The sequence below is a fragment of the Gymnoscopelus microlampas genome, assembly GCF_963454915.1.
Source record: "Gymnoscopelus microlampas genome assembly, chromosome: 23".
Lineage (NCBI taxonomy): Eukaryota > Metazoa > Chordata > Actinopteri > Myctophiformes > Myctophidae > Gymnoscopelus > Gymnoscopelus microlampas.
The window spans coordinates 18,654,563-18,669,650 of NC_139960.1; the positions used below are offsets into that span (position 1 = coordinate 18,654,563).

Here is a 15,088-nt window from a genome sequence, read left to right on the forward strand (position 1 = left end):
CTAGACTAAAATGTTAGTGAGGGACTAGTGGAGAAGAGATCCAGTAGAACTAAAAGACGCTTGGGTGTTGCGCTCTGAAAATAGCTGATCTACAAGCTCACAACGCGTCGTGCTGCGATGCGTTGTGAGCTTGTAGATCAGCTATTTTCAGCACGCAACCAAGTGTAAAATCAGCCTTTAAGACGCCATCAAGGCACCGCCAAAATACATTTTAGTCGACTAAATCAACTGTAGATTTAGTCAACACTGGCTGTGGCTACTTTGCTTACTAGGCTGCCATGTTTTAATCTACTGTAGTTCTTAACCTGAACTGGAAAACAGTTCAGGTTAAGTACAAAAACTGCCTAGTGTTTCATGCCCATTTTAACCACTTGAACCCTATATACATCTTTGACTGGGATCCCACAGGGGTCTATACTTTGTTCCCTCCTTTTCCCCCTCTACACCAAATCTCTACATAGCCGATCTACAAGCTCACCAACCAGACAGTGTCGCGGGAACTTGCCCCCAACCTAACCCTTGATGCTGAGTGCCAAGCAGGGTGGCATTGGGTCCCATTTTTATAGTCTTTGGTATGACCCGGGTGGGGGATTGAGCCCTGAATCTCAGGGCGGACACTCTAACCACAAGGCCACTAGGCTCACAACGTGTCTGAAATGTTGGCCTATTATGACTATGTCTATAAAGACTTGGCCAGAATAGGGATGCTAGGGTTCATGTGGTTAGTTACAGACACCTCTGTCTCAGAAGTACAGTCATACCGCGCTAATAGGATTAACAGAGGCTAGCCTACATTACAGCATGTCTAAAGCACAGTGGAAGCCTTAAGCACAACACATCCCACAACTTTAGTTCATCGGACACACACACAAACAGGGCTGTCACAATCACAACTTTAGTTCATCAGACACACACACACACACACACAGGGCTGTCACAATCACAACTTTAGTTCATCGGACACACACACACACACACACACACACACACACACACACACACACACACACACACACACACACACACACACACACACACACACACACACACACACACACACACACACACACACACACACACAACATTTCAGTTGGCGGTTAATTTGTCATAGAAATATTTGCGATTAACGATTGGCATTGGACCATGAATCCGAATTATATTTCTGGTTGCCTTTTAGGCTTTGTAAACAAAACATGCACTGGGCAGATATGACAAATTACTTAATATATACAGAGAAATGAATGACAATGACCGGTACCAATAATCATATAATTGCAATCGAGTGATTAATAATTGTGACAGGCCTAACAGTAAGGTGATAAATGCAATGGGACGAGCCCTTTATGACAGATCCAATAGAGTCTACTGGACCTGTCAGGGTGTCAAGCTGTGTCGTCTGCTGTGAAAAGGTCTATTGAATAGACCTTTTCACACTTGACAACATAAACGTTCTAAATAGCTCCAAGTTTATTTCCTGTTGCAGTTGTCTCTGAATAGATTAAACTAAATAAACTTGAACCCAAGCTGTTCCATAGCCAACTACAATTCCTCTGACAAAGCCTATTGAAATGGAATTTAGAAAAGCCACAAGTTTAGTGCAAGTTGAGTGGCAAAAATAGCCCCCGGTTGTCTGTCTGTGTACTCATCAACAGTTGCAAACTTCGCCTAAACAGAGGACACCAAAAATCTTCCAATTCACCTGTTTCCCAACCTTTTTTCTGGATCAGGGCCAACTTGAAAAAAAGCGTTTGCAGCCCACCCATCTGACCACTTAAAAGGGGCAACCGTTCGGCTGCCGTGTTAAGTGGTGAGTACATAGAAATTGATCTATTGAAGATTCTGACTTTCAAATGTACATATTTTTTGTTTTGATTGTATTGCTGTATTGTGCTTTCTGCTTTGGCAATGTAAACGTACGTTTTCTCATGCAAATAAAGCCCTTTGAATTGAATTGAATTGGGTGGGCCGCATGCATCTTCAGAGCATGTTTATTTTAGTGATCAATTCATTTGATTCGATTGTGTTCAATAACAAAAACTATGAATGCGCAAGTGGGTATTTGTTAACAAGGTTGATTACCATACAAACATTTGAGACATAGCCTTTAGGAGAGTCACCTGGCCTATATATAACCATTTCTGACAGCAAATGCACAATTCTTCAGGCTTTGTAAGATTTTTTTGTTGCAACGTAACACAGCTTGTATTTATTCCCTTTTAATTGTACATTCGTTATTTAGTTTTGACCGTTTTGTTCCACTCTTGCTTTGGCAATGTAAATGTATGTTTTCTCATGCCAATAAAGACTCTTTGAATTGAATTGAAAATTGAACTGAGTCATACCTGTATGAGGTCTCACATCATAGAGGTTCAGAGAGCTTCACCACCGGAGTTCTCTTGTCTCCCCTGCCCGCCCGCCCACCTGCCCGCCTGCCTGTTTGGAACCTAATTAGCTCCAATTCAACAATGGTGCAGATATATTCCTTTTTCTGTTTGAACTCCAACTCTGTTTACATGTCTCTCTCTCTCTGCCACTGCTATCTCACCATGGATAAGTAAAGAGGATTAGCAAGAAGATTTACTGTAGATATTATACACACACATGCGCGCACACACACACACACACACACACACACACACACACACACACACACACACACACACACCCACCCCTAATCCCCAGGGTGCGGCAGTCGGAGAGAAACAACGTGTCCCACTAAAACGTGTCGGGAGCTTGTAGATTGGCTATTTTCGCCAAAGAATAGGAACGGCTCTGAGCTTTCTGAAACCAACTGGAAAAGCATAAGAGAGGTGACTGACCACAAACTCTGTCATCATTCATTTGTGAAGAAAAAAATGCTACATACTATGCTCACTAACACAACAAGTAAACATCATTCCAAACCAACCATGTATCATGGACATAGGATTTTATACGGTATTCGTATCAACATGTTTTCTAGGCATTTTAATGTAATTAGAAACTTGCATAGCGTGAATACGGGGGGCTACTGTGTACAACCTGGAACTGGCCAGTTTAAGAAGCAGGTTAGGAAGAACAAGACAGGCCAGGTTGAGATGGTTTGGACATACATGTGCAGAGGAGGGATGAGGGCTACATACATTGGGAGAAGGATGCTGAAGGTGGAGCTACCAGGCAAGAGGAGAAGAGGAAGGCCAAAGAGGAGGTTTATGGATGCGGTGAGAGAGGACATGCAGGTGGCAGGAGTGACTGAGGAAGACGAGGGAAAACGGAAGCAGATGGAAACGGATGATTCACTGTAGAGACCCCAATGGGAATTACTTTAGCAGAAAGAAAATAAACCAATCAAGCGATATTTTATACTTTGTCACAAAAAAGTGACGTGCAAAACTTTTTTAAATAGAAGCAATCTACAAGCAATTGTGACCCGTTGTGAACTTGTAGATCGGCTATTTTTTTATTTTATTTTTTTTTTAAATCTTTTGAAGCTTTTTGCCTATAATGACATGCCCAGGGATCGATTATTAATCGATTATTTTATCAAATGATTTGATTGTTTATTGTAATGGATCAAATCCAATGACATGTTTCCCCACTACATATCTGTGTGATGTATTGTACTTTACTTCATTGACATTTAGAATGAATCAAATCATTCAATCAGTGTATGGAGGGTGTGAATCTGCAACAATGGAGCCTATATGCATCACTTAATCTGCAGGTACAGTGGCTCCTACCTAAAACTAGCCCCTCCTTCCCCTGAACCCAAACAGAAGTAGGCCAATGGAACACTGCTTGGAGAGGCTGCTCATGTTATTTCTGGTTGCCTAACGTACTGCTGATAACCTACATAACTGAATGTAAGGTCACATATGGGTCTCTGCAGCACAGAGACTGCAGAGAGAGACTCTGCAGACGATTGGAGTAGCCATGGGAAAACCGTCCGCAGCGCCCATGATGTAGAGCTAGCATGATTCTGCTTCGTTTTTAAAGCTAGGCTGACCAGACGTCCCGCTTTGTCAGGGACTGTCCCCATTTAAAGCTTTGTGTCCAACCAGACGTCCTGGTTTTCAACATTCGCCATCAGAATCAGCTTTATTGTCATATCACAGTGGGAGAAATTCTTTCAAAAGTTTCACAACAATTAAATTCATGTTGGACTTGAGCCTTATGACTTGATAAGACTTGAAACTCTTCTCGAGCCAAAATGTAGATAAAAAAAAAAGTCTATAGCAAATTAACTCTATAGTCCTCGACAGTCTACACACTACAGCATAGTCCTGTACAGCAGTGTTTCACAACCTGGGGTCCGCCCCCCCCTTGAGGAGGCGCTTAGGATCCCAGTGAGGCCTTGTCTGTTGTAAACAATGTACTGTAAACATGTTATAGAAAATCATAACTTGATTTACAATCTCAGTCGCAATGCAACGCGTTGCAACTGAGCTTGTAGATCACTAAAACGTATTTTGGTGGTGCCTTGATGGCGTCGTAATGGCTGATTTTACACTTGGTTGCATGCTGAAAATAGCCGATCTACAAGCTCACAACGCGTCGCAGCGCGACGCGTTGTGAGCTTGTAGATCTGCTATTTTCAGAGCGCAACACCCGAGGACAACCAAACATAAAATGACTTGTCTTTTAGTTCTACTGGATCTCTTCTGCACTAGTCCCTCACTAACATTTTAGTACAGTCTTTACTTGTTGACATAATTGTCAATATATTTAGTCTTAGTTTTAGTCATTATAGGTTAGTTTTTATTTAGTTTTTATTTAGTTTTCGTCAGTGAAAAAAGGTAGTCGACCAACATTTTTCGTCATAGTTGTAGTCGACGAAATCAACACTGCTGTTCTGGGTCTCCAGTTCAAATATGATTATTTTCAGGGGTCGTGGCCTGAAACGTTTGAGAACCACTGTTTTACACTAATAGCAGCAGTGTGTCTGTTGCCAGTAGTAGCAGTACAGGGAAGGAAGCATGTCATTGTTTCCCCTGAACCCATGGAAGAGCTGCCAGGTAACTTTTGTTTTCAGATGATTGTTTTACATGGTGTTAAATATAGACCTGAAGCCATTGTCCGTGTGGACAGAATCCAGGCCACCGCCTTTGCTACAGGGAATCACCACCAACCACCACTCACTCTCACCCAGTTCTCTGCAGCTTCAGCAGCCTGATTCAGGAGTGTGAGATTGGGAGAATGTGTGTGGATCTGTATTGAGTTGTATGTATATTATGCATTACTGATGAATTGAGTGTAATGGACCACAATGGAAACAAGCCCCTGGGGTTTTTTGTGTTATCCTTTTAGCATAACTTCTGACTGTACTATCTGCGCTGTTAATAATTGTTTTAATTAAGTATTCAATCAATTAATCAATCAATCCTCCGCCGTCGGTGTGTGAATGTGTGTGTCAGTGCGTGAATGTGTGTGTCAGTGGGTGAATGTGTGCGTCAGTGTGTGAATGTGTGCGTCAGTGTGTGAATGTGTGCGTCAGTGGGTGAATGTGTGCGTCAGTGGGTGAATGTGTGTGTCAGTGGGTGAATGTGTGCGTCAGTGGGTGAATGTGTGCGTCGGTGTGTGAATGTGTGCGTCAGTGTGTGAATGTGTGCGTCAGTGGGTGAATGTGTGCGTCGGTGTGTGAATGTGTGCGTCAGTGTGTGTGTGTCAGTGTGTGAATGTGTGCGTCAGTGTGTGAATGTGTGCGTCAGTGTGTGAATGTGTGTGTCAGTGTGTGAATGTGCGTGTCAGTGGGTGAATATAATGCACATTGTAAAGTGCTTTGGATAAAAGGCGCTATATAAATGCACCATTTATCATTATAAAATGCACCATTAAACAAGACCTTTCTAACTAAGCCAGACCTACGTGAACCAATTAAAATACCATATGACAGCAGGAGTTAATAAAAGAGGCCTAATTTCAATTGGTCAGTGATAACCTGATGATGGAAACAGGAAGTACCATAAACACTACACTGATAAGTCTGATCTACTGTGTGTCCGTGACAGAGGCAGAGGCTGTCATTCTGGAGTCGTTATCCTCGCTGTCGGGGGGAAACCTTGTATGTCCAAAACCATTCCATTTTTTATTATTTTAAAAACATTTTAGAATAGTTAAGACAGACGATCTACAAGGACGCGATGCGTTGTTACCTTGTTGTAGATCTGCTATTTTCACTACTTTCGTGCGACGCTCTTGTATAATGAAGTAGGGCATTAATTAAACAAAACATAAAAATGTTAATATGGATATACAAGGTTTCTGCCCGACAACAACGTAATATAGTTATCAAGATCACACAGTCACACTACAAGGGTTCACCTGGCACATTTGCATAAGGGGGATTTACAGAGGTGGAAAGTAACTACAGTAAGTACCTTTACTCAAGTACTATACTTACTGTAAATATAATTTTGAGGTACTTTTACTTGAGCATTTCTTTTTTTGTTTTTTTGCACACTTCATACTTGGGCACGTATGAAGTGCATGCCATATATGGGACCGAACGACTTGCGTATCAACCATAGAGTTAAAAATAATAGAGAGGGCACCGGATATCGCCTCCCATCCACTTGCATTGAATTGCTCACCCAGAGCATGAAGCAAATTCACCCCTTCTTCCGGGTTGGAAATGTGATGGGTGAGGCCTATTTGGGGCTTCTGCGCGGTTTACGTCAGAGGTGCGCAGCTCCGTGTGCAAGCTCGTGAATCGAGGCCATTGGTCGAAACTGTTTTCGCTCGTTCGTGTACAGTGGCCCCACCTGCAGTACCTACTGTATGAATGGCCAGCATGTCCAACGCGCTTCAATGCAACAACTGGGTTCTGGGGGCTTGGTATCAACGAGGACGTGATGCGCCAAGTGGGAAGATGAATATCGATAAAAAACACGAATCCACTACACGCTGATGTCATCAATATGATGTCATAGACTGGCCTAGACTCACAACTGCGTGGTTGTGTTTGGTCTCCCTGCTCTTCTATATTGAGACATTTACGTCGTAGGACCACTGCTGGCAAGTGGCACTGCCTGAAGATCAAAATTCAGTTTCTCCCCTGAGCAAGCAGGCAGGCTCTATTAGCTCACTGGTACAAATGTCAGCACTTACACACCCAGGAGAGTTAAAGCCAATGCATAGTACAGACTACATGACATACACAGACCACACTGCTGGGGACCCTGGTCCCTGTCACTGTGGAATAAAATAATGCAAATAAGTAGCCTACGCAATCTCTGCACGGACATGCCTGTGCAAAGCTGTTTTTTTAATGATCGCACGTGCCCTGCTTTCACATGATGGCATGACTCGACATGAAACTGTTTCACATTGACGTATACTCGTGTTCATTTCGTCGACTAAAAACTATGATGAAAAATGTTGGCCGACTACCTTTTTTCACTTACGAAAACGAAATAAAAACAAAATAAAAACTAAGCTATGATGACTGAAACTAAGACTAAATATAATGACAATTTTGTCAACAAATAAAAACTAGACTAAAATGTTAGGGAGGGACAAGTGTAGAAGAGATCCAGTAGAAGTCATTTTATGCTTGGTTGCGCTCTGAAAATAGCAGATCTACAAGCTCACAATTTGTGAGCTTGTAGATCGGCTATTTTCAGCATGCAACCAAGTGTAAAATCAGCCATTACGGCGCCATCAAGGCACCGCCAAAATACATTACAGTCGACTAAATCAACTGTAGATTTAGTCGACTATAATCTTATGATATTTAGTCGACTAAAACTAGACTAACAGTAAAACATCTCAGATGACTAAAATATGACTAAAACTAAATGGAATTGATTCAAAAGACTATGACTACTAAATCAAAAAAAATTGCTGTCAAAATCAACACTAACGTGTACTATCACAGTGAAATGCTGTTTCCGTGACCTTTGGCGATTCTTACTTGCAATTTCCCCAAAATAGGACAATGTATAAAGCAGGGGTAAGCAACCTTGGCACAGGGGAAGAGGGCGATCACTGGCACACTGGCCTAAGAGTAACAGAGAGGATTTTTCTTTTAAAATACAATATATATATATATATATATATATATGTTTTAATTAGTCAATTCAATTAAGTCCCCTCACATTTGTATGCAAATTACATCCTGCACATAATTCTACATGCATTCAAACTCTGAACTCTGACTGGGGAGGGAGTCTGAGAGATTACAATGACCTGATGTGAAAGAGAAGGGAAAGTTTCTGTTTTGTTTTATCATTGATGTGAATATTGATGTGAATATGAAATTGTACTGTGATGTATCTCAACGACACTGCAAATGAGGGCAACCTCAATGTCGTTCCAGAATAAATAAAGGTTTGAAGGAAAAATTAAAAGAAAATATTTCAAAAGAGGAAGAAAAAAAATCAAGCCTGTTATTGACAATCAAAATATATTCTGATAGCAACCATTGCTAGTGTGTTTGTTCATAACAGTGGGTCTCTGTCTCTCCAAATCTTTAGTAAACAGAAAATGCGTTTTCGGATAAGGATATCAATTTCATCCAATAAGGAGAGAACTCACACAGGATACAGGATAAAACAAGTGAAATTGGAGGTGATGACACAAACAAATGAGCAGACAAAACTGGAGCTGGAACACTAGAAAATTTAAGTTGGTACTCTCTCTTTAAAGATATATTTTTTTGCTTTTTTGCCTTTATTGATAGATACAGTAGACTGACAGGAAATGGGGAGAGAGAGATGGGGAGTGGCATGCAGCAAAGGTCGTCTGGATCGGGATTCAAACCCGCGACATGCTGCCCAGACCGCTATGCCAGCCGTCCGGGCCTGCTGGTACTCTCTCTTGATTGCATGAAATTGGCAACTCACCTGAACATGTATTTAGTGTTTATTAAAAAGCTGGAGACGGGGAGACCCGGTTACTAAACAAACACTCTATAGCAATAATTAATGTCAGAATATGAACTTGAACTTTTTACCAAAAAAATACTACTTACACTACCTTTAAATAGCACAATATTAATCCACTAAAGAAGTGGTTCCCAAACTTTTTTGCATTTCTCCCGAGAGACTCTTGATAATCCCATCCACATCCCAGTGCATTAGGGGGCAGGTTATTATAGCCATCTGTTGAATGGCTAAAACGCAGCCTGACGATACAACTTTCCCACAGGAGCTTTTCTTGCTCACTGTCGCGGCCTGTTCTCCCAACAAGCCCGGACACCTGGTTTGTTCAGCTGTCAGCCAGCTTTCGTCTAACACCAACGGATTAATCATCACAAGGAAGCGCTGCTCTCCTGGGAAATTACTGAAATGGACCACTTTCTTTCAAGGAAGTGAAGCGGTCTACTTTTTTCCTTGACTTTGAACTTAATGTGATTTTTCTGCCGACGCTAAATAATAATAATACCCAGAAGTGTCAAGACAAATCTTTACTCAAGCGTGCCTCAGTCATCACCATCTATTGTTGACCTGTTCAGTCTAGACTTAGTAAACTGGGCCTGAGTTTGTCTCTGTACTTGGACCGCCCCCCTCCATCTACACCAAATCTAAAAATCGCCAAAAATAGCCGATCTACATACTCACAACAAGTCGCGATGCGTTGTGAGCTTGTAGATCGAAAACAAATTGACTAATGTCCCCCTTCCGGATACTGGGGTTCAAGTTTAAAGAAACTGCAAAGCATTGACTGACAGTTCTGTAAACCAGGGGTTCTCAAAGGGAGGTCCGGGGACCCCCAGGGGTCTTTGAGGGGATTACAGGGGGTCCCCAGCTAAATGTGTTAATATAGCATCACAATCAACAACCGCTTTAACCCTAAATACATCAGCTACGTGAATATAGCAGATCTACAATGTGTTGCAATGCAAAGTGTTGCGAGCATGTAGATCTGCCATTTTCCAAAAGAATCGTGAAAAAATGTGACACATTTTGAATAATATGAACAATCTTAACAACAAAAATCTTGTATGGGTCCCTGGCACTAAATACTCTCAGGTGGGGGGGGGGGGGGGGGGCTAGACATGAAAAAGTTTGACAACCACAGCTGTAAACAAACACATGCCTACCTTTGTTCTGCAAAAGAACCCACAGGCAAAAAGAAAAAGGGAGAGTGTTCCTTGATGTTACAAAGGGAAAACAAAGAGAGGTTGCCACCAACACCAAAACAAAGGTCCTCAGGTGAACATTGTAGTCCCATAGAGTAGAGTTCAGCTCTGTGCCTATCTGGGCTGGAGGAAGCCTCTCTCTTCCAGGGTCCAGCAGCACATGTCTGCCTGAATCACTGAGAGCTCTAAACTCCACCCATGCAGTCATCAGTGGGAGGGTTTCTGTACAGAACAGACAAGCTTAAGCCTGTTAATGACTCATTAGAGAGTGTACGAAACGGTACAGTACATTACATAGGAACAAGGAGAGATGGGGGCTGAGTGAGCCTCTCTTCTTTTATGGACGTGATATGGTTTAAAAAGGGAGCGGTGTACTGGTGCAGTCAGCAGAAGTAAAAATAGGGACTGACCTCTATACCGTCTCCAACTGTTATTAAAGACAACGGGCGGACCGTTCACCTTGGTATTGTTTTTCTTTGTCTTTATTAGAACAGACAGCACAGCGGAGGCACAGGAAAGAAGAGGCTCTGGTGGGATTTGAGGCCAAAGAGAGGGGGGTACTTTGTCTCGTGTGATTCCAGAGAGAGGGGTCTTAACCAGTGCTGGGAGAAGTATTCAAACGTTTTACTCAAGTAAAAGTAGCAATGTCACAATATAATACATACTCTGACTGTTACAAGTAAAAGGCCTCTATTTCAAATCAAAGTACTGATGGTCCATTGTGAAACCTTGGGCCTTCAACCTTTACTTTCTAGAGTGTGGAGCACAGAAGCTGTACTCCAATTAGAAGGCCGAACGTGCCATCCACTGTTTTTGATATACTGAATGCTAAAGATAAGAACCTTAGAATTCTCCAGGCGCTCAACCGAACGCCTGTTTTGCATGCAGACCTCGATGTGGAGCGAATTATCTTCGTAATATATCAGGTCGTATATTGTTTTATATCATTACATCTGCTGTTCTTGTAATTCACATTTCATAAAGGGAATTTCCCATGTAATCAATAAATTGGCCTGTTAACTGGTTGATTATGTTCTCTGTACTGTCGTCTATAAACTGGACTTTAGGGTTTTACTGAACCTGAGTGACAGAAGCCACGGCACATCAGCTGGTGACCCCGACCGTGACCCTGTCCAGTCCAGACGACTGCTGGATCATTGGATCCACACAACAGTTCGCCCAAACGCTCCGTGGTACAACTCCTTGGGGGCCCCCAAAAGGTACATATGTTCTATGTATCATATAGTCAGTTGTACCACACAGTGTTATATGTGAATTGTAGTATATCAAAGTTATGCTAAAGGTAAAGGTTAATGTATTTGTACATGTGATAGTCACCACTGAACAGCAGATTGAATGACCTGTGTATTAAACTAGGCTTTGAACTCCCTATACCCCATGATGTCCCGTTAGGTTGGCTGGGTGGACAGTTTATCCTCCCAGCAACGGCCCCGAGTTTACGCCGGGTTCAAAGGAAAAGATAGCGTATGCCTATGTTTAGCTCCAGCATCCGAGCGAGGTGATGTTAAGGACTGTAAATGCGGCCTTGATCAAAAATAATACATGTTTAGCTCCAGCATCCGAGCGAGGTGATGTTAAGGACTGTAAATGCGGCCTTGATCAAAAATAATACATGTTTAGCTCCGGCATCCGAGCGAGGTGATGTTAAGGACTGTAAATGCGGCCTTGATCAAAAATAATACATTTGTTTAGGTTTAAATTAGGCTTTGAACTCCCTATACCCCGTGATGTCCCGTTAGGTTGGCTGGGTGGACAGTTTATCCTCCCAGCAACGGCCCCGAGTAAGTTTACGCCGGGTTCAAAGGAAAAGATAGCGTATAGCCTAAGCTCAAATTAGTACATTCGAATGTCATGTCTATTGTTGTTTTATGTATGTTGTTGTCATGTTTATTGTCGCTTTATGTATGTCGTTGTCATGTTTATTGTCGTTATATGTATGCTGTCGTCTTGTACACAAAGTCCAGTATTGTGCTTAAGTACAGCCCTGAGGTAGTGTTACCTTAAATAGCCCTTACAGCTGCCTGCAGTTTCACCTCAGCCCTGCTACACCTCAGCCATTTGGAAATTGCCGATCTACAAGCTCACTAGCTATTCCATTACTAGCAATCCGAGCTGGTGGATCTGATATTTTCAAGGGAAAATTGTGCATGTCAGGTCTGCGAAATTGTGATCGGGGACAGGCTGCTTGTTTACATTTCTAACTATGGGTTTTCACTCCACTCTGATACCAGCGTTTGTTTATGGTACTTTGACCCAAGTGCATGTCAGTGGATAGTGTAGTCTGAGCCCTTTGTTTAGTGATTTTGTCCTACTTAGGAATGCAAGCAAGGAAGATAGCCACCTGCTTGGGGCTCAGTGCTGGAAGGTCACAAAGTACTTTTACTCAAGTGTCTTACTTGAGTACATTTTGAGGTTCTCCATTTATACTTCACCAGAGTAGTTCCAGTTTCCAATACTTTTACTTCTACTCGACTACATTTCAGGGGCCATTATTGTATTTTTTACTTCAGCATTATTGCTGGAAACCTTGAATATTTAGGCTAGCTCAAAGGTGACGCATTGGGAGCTGGCAGATCTGTGAATAGGGGACATTCTGCACAAATACACACTTTTACTCTCAACACTTGGGCATACTTAAGTGTAAGTATTTATGTACCTTTACTTAGGTAAATGTAGAATGTTAGACTTGTGCCTGTAGCAGCATACTTCAACTTGACAACGTTGCTGCTCTCAATTAGGTGAAACAGTTTAGTACCTATTCCAATACTGGCAGCCAATGTTAAATGTACTTGCACGCCTGTATTCACAGCAAACCAAGCGACCTCCTGACCGGAAGGGCCAAACTGCGTGTGTATCTGTCCCAGTGACTGGGGTAAGTGAATGGTGTCTGAGTGACTGAAGGGGGTCTCTACACTTGTAGGACGTGCGTGAATGTTGTCAGGCGCACCCACCACATAATTAACTGGGTTCACGCAAACACACTAGAGGTTTGGGGAGGGGTTGCAAAACACTGGTGGTTAATTTGATGTTGGGGTGCTCCATAAACTCACGTTAACGGAAGTTTTGACCACAGGCAATCTGTGCATTGGGGGCCAATTCTTTTATTTATTTTTTTCCTCTTTGTTGTTTTTGATTTTTGATGACAGTAGGGAGATCGAGAGAGACCACGTGTGTGTTGTAACACATCCCCACATTCACGTAGAGTGCATTCACGACACCCACTGTATTATATTCGGCTAAATAAAAAAACACTTCAGTTTCATCGAGGCTTATTCCCCTGAAAATTTCTACATATAGCAATAACCCAACACTGACCCCAACATACAAAATATACTGGATCTGGCTACAATCTCTTTGACAGCAGTCAGTCCATCTCTTCACCTTTCAAGATGGCCTCTACCTTCGAGCACCAGTGGGACTTGTATGGAAAAGGTCTTACAGCCATGCATGGCGAAAAAAAATCCTTGACCCTGCTTAAAAAGACCAAACTGTTGATGACAGAATGGGAGAAGGAGGGTGTCCTAGTCTTGACCCCTCACCCACCTACCTGCAGCTGCGTGAAAATGGCCCCACATACTGATAAGACCCACCATGGGCCCCTCACCCGAACCCAAATACATCGCATTCTTTTTCTTGAAGACAACCGCTGGCAATCTGCCAAAGCTGCCAACAAGAAATCTGTCTTCTCCACTGGCATGAAGAGCGCTGAGAAACGCTATCAACTCTCGTCCTTGTTCTACCATAATCTGTTGTTGGCGGCACCCGAAGACAAAACAAAGGCTCACTTGCCTTATGGAACACCGCCCTCAAGGCTGAGACATACACAGTCAATTTACCCTGCCCTGACCCTGCATAATGTTTCTCCCCCACGTCCCTCAGCCCCCACCCTTATGGCCCCGTTCACCGCTACACTGACCGACCTGGAGTGTGACGGTATTGTGGTTACCAATGCAAAACGTATAATGACTGGCACCAATGAATCAGGAATGCGCGGCGACAAGGCCATAAGTAGACGCGCACAGGTCACTATTGACATACCAGCACTGGACAGGCAGATGGCCGAGCAGCAACGCCATCTACAGAACACCGCCGACGCCATAGAAGAAACCAATCGTAAGGTTCAGGACATTTACACCAACCAACGCAAGGTAGCCGCTGCAGGAAACCTAATTGGAGACCTCCTGCTCCCCATGTCACCAAGACAATATGCAAATATGCTTGCTGAGTTCCCGCAGACAGAAGCGCAGTCAGCGCCCCATCAGTCCAGCATAACATGGGGGAGCCCTCCCTGGGTGCGGCCAGCACCCCACCTGCCCCACATTCTCCATCATCAGCAGTACAGTCACTATGCGCACAAATACAGCAGTCACTGACCCAAGCAGAAAACAGCTGTACCACGCCCGCTCCAGCTACTGCCCCTGTCCCTCCGCAAGGCCAGTCCCCAGCTCACTATTGCTCCAAAATCATTGGAAACATGCTACTGGTTGACAACGATGACCTACTACTCCGCAGGCAGGCCATAATGGAGGCCTCACGTATCAGAGCGCAAGCAGGCCTGCCAGAGCCTCGGGCCGAAGAAAACTGGCAGTTAATCAGCAGCTGGAACACGGTCTGCCAGACTGAAAAACGCTTACTGAGCGAGGCCATTGCCCAGGCAGGAGCATGCTGCGGCGACCCCACAGAAGACATTCACGTGCAGAGACGCCTATCGGCCATTCAGAAGAAGAGAGAGTATGCAAGAGCTGAAATGGAGCGCCTGCTGACAAAAATGGAAAAAGGCAGGTTGCACGATGAAGAAGAGGAGCAAAGGGAGAAAGAACAGACAGGAGCGGCATATGAAGCCTACGCCACCGCAATGGACGCAATCCGCGTTCAGGCAGCACAGCAAAGGATGAGCACACGCTCAGTCACTTCCCAGCTTCCTCACACGCCCCAACATGTCCAGCTCCTAGTACAGCACACTCCAAACAGTGCTGCCGAAACTCTTGACTTGCACCCCTTTCCTGG

General features: G+C 43.4%; 1 protein-coding gene across 9 annotated transcripts in view; it reads right to left on the reverse strand.

Annotated features, from left to right (window-relative positions):
* Positions 1 to 15,088, reverse strand: part of eps8a (EGFR pathway substrate 8a, signaling adaptor) — a 109,177-nt gene that overhangs the window by 65,712 nt on the left and 28,377 nt on the right. For 8 of the 9 annotated variants that reach the window (XM_084050351.1, XM_084050347.1, XM_084050348.1 and 5 more), the window contains exon 1: positions 10,022 to 10,183. The exons of the other annotated variant lie outside the window; for it this stretch is intronic. The gene's annotated coding sequence lies outside the window, so the exon portion shown is untranslated. Of the gene's footprint in view, positions 1 to 10,021; positions 10,184 to 15,088 lie in introns of those variants that run through there. 9 annotated transcript variants of the gene reach the window in all.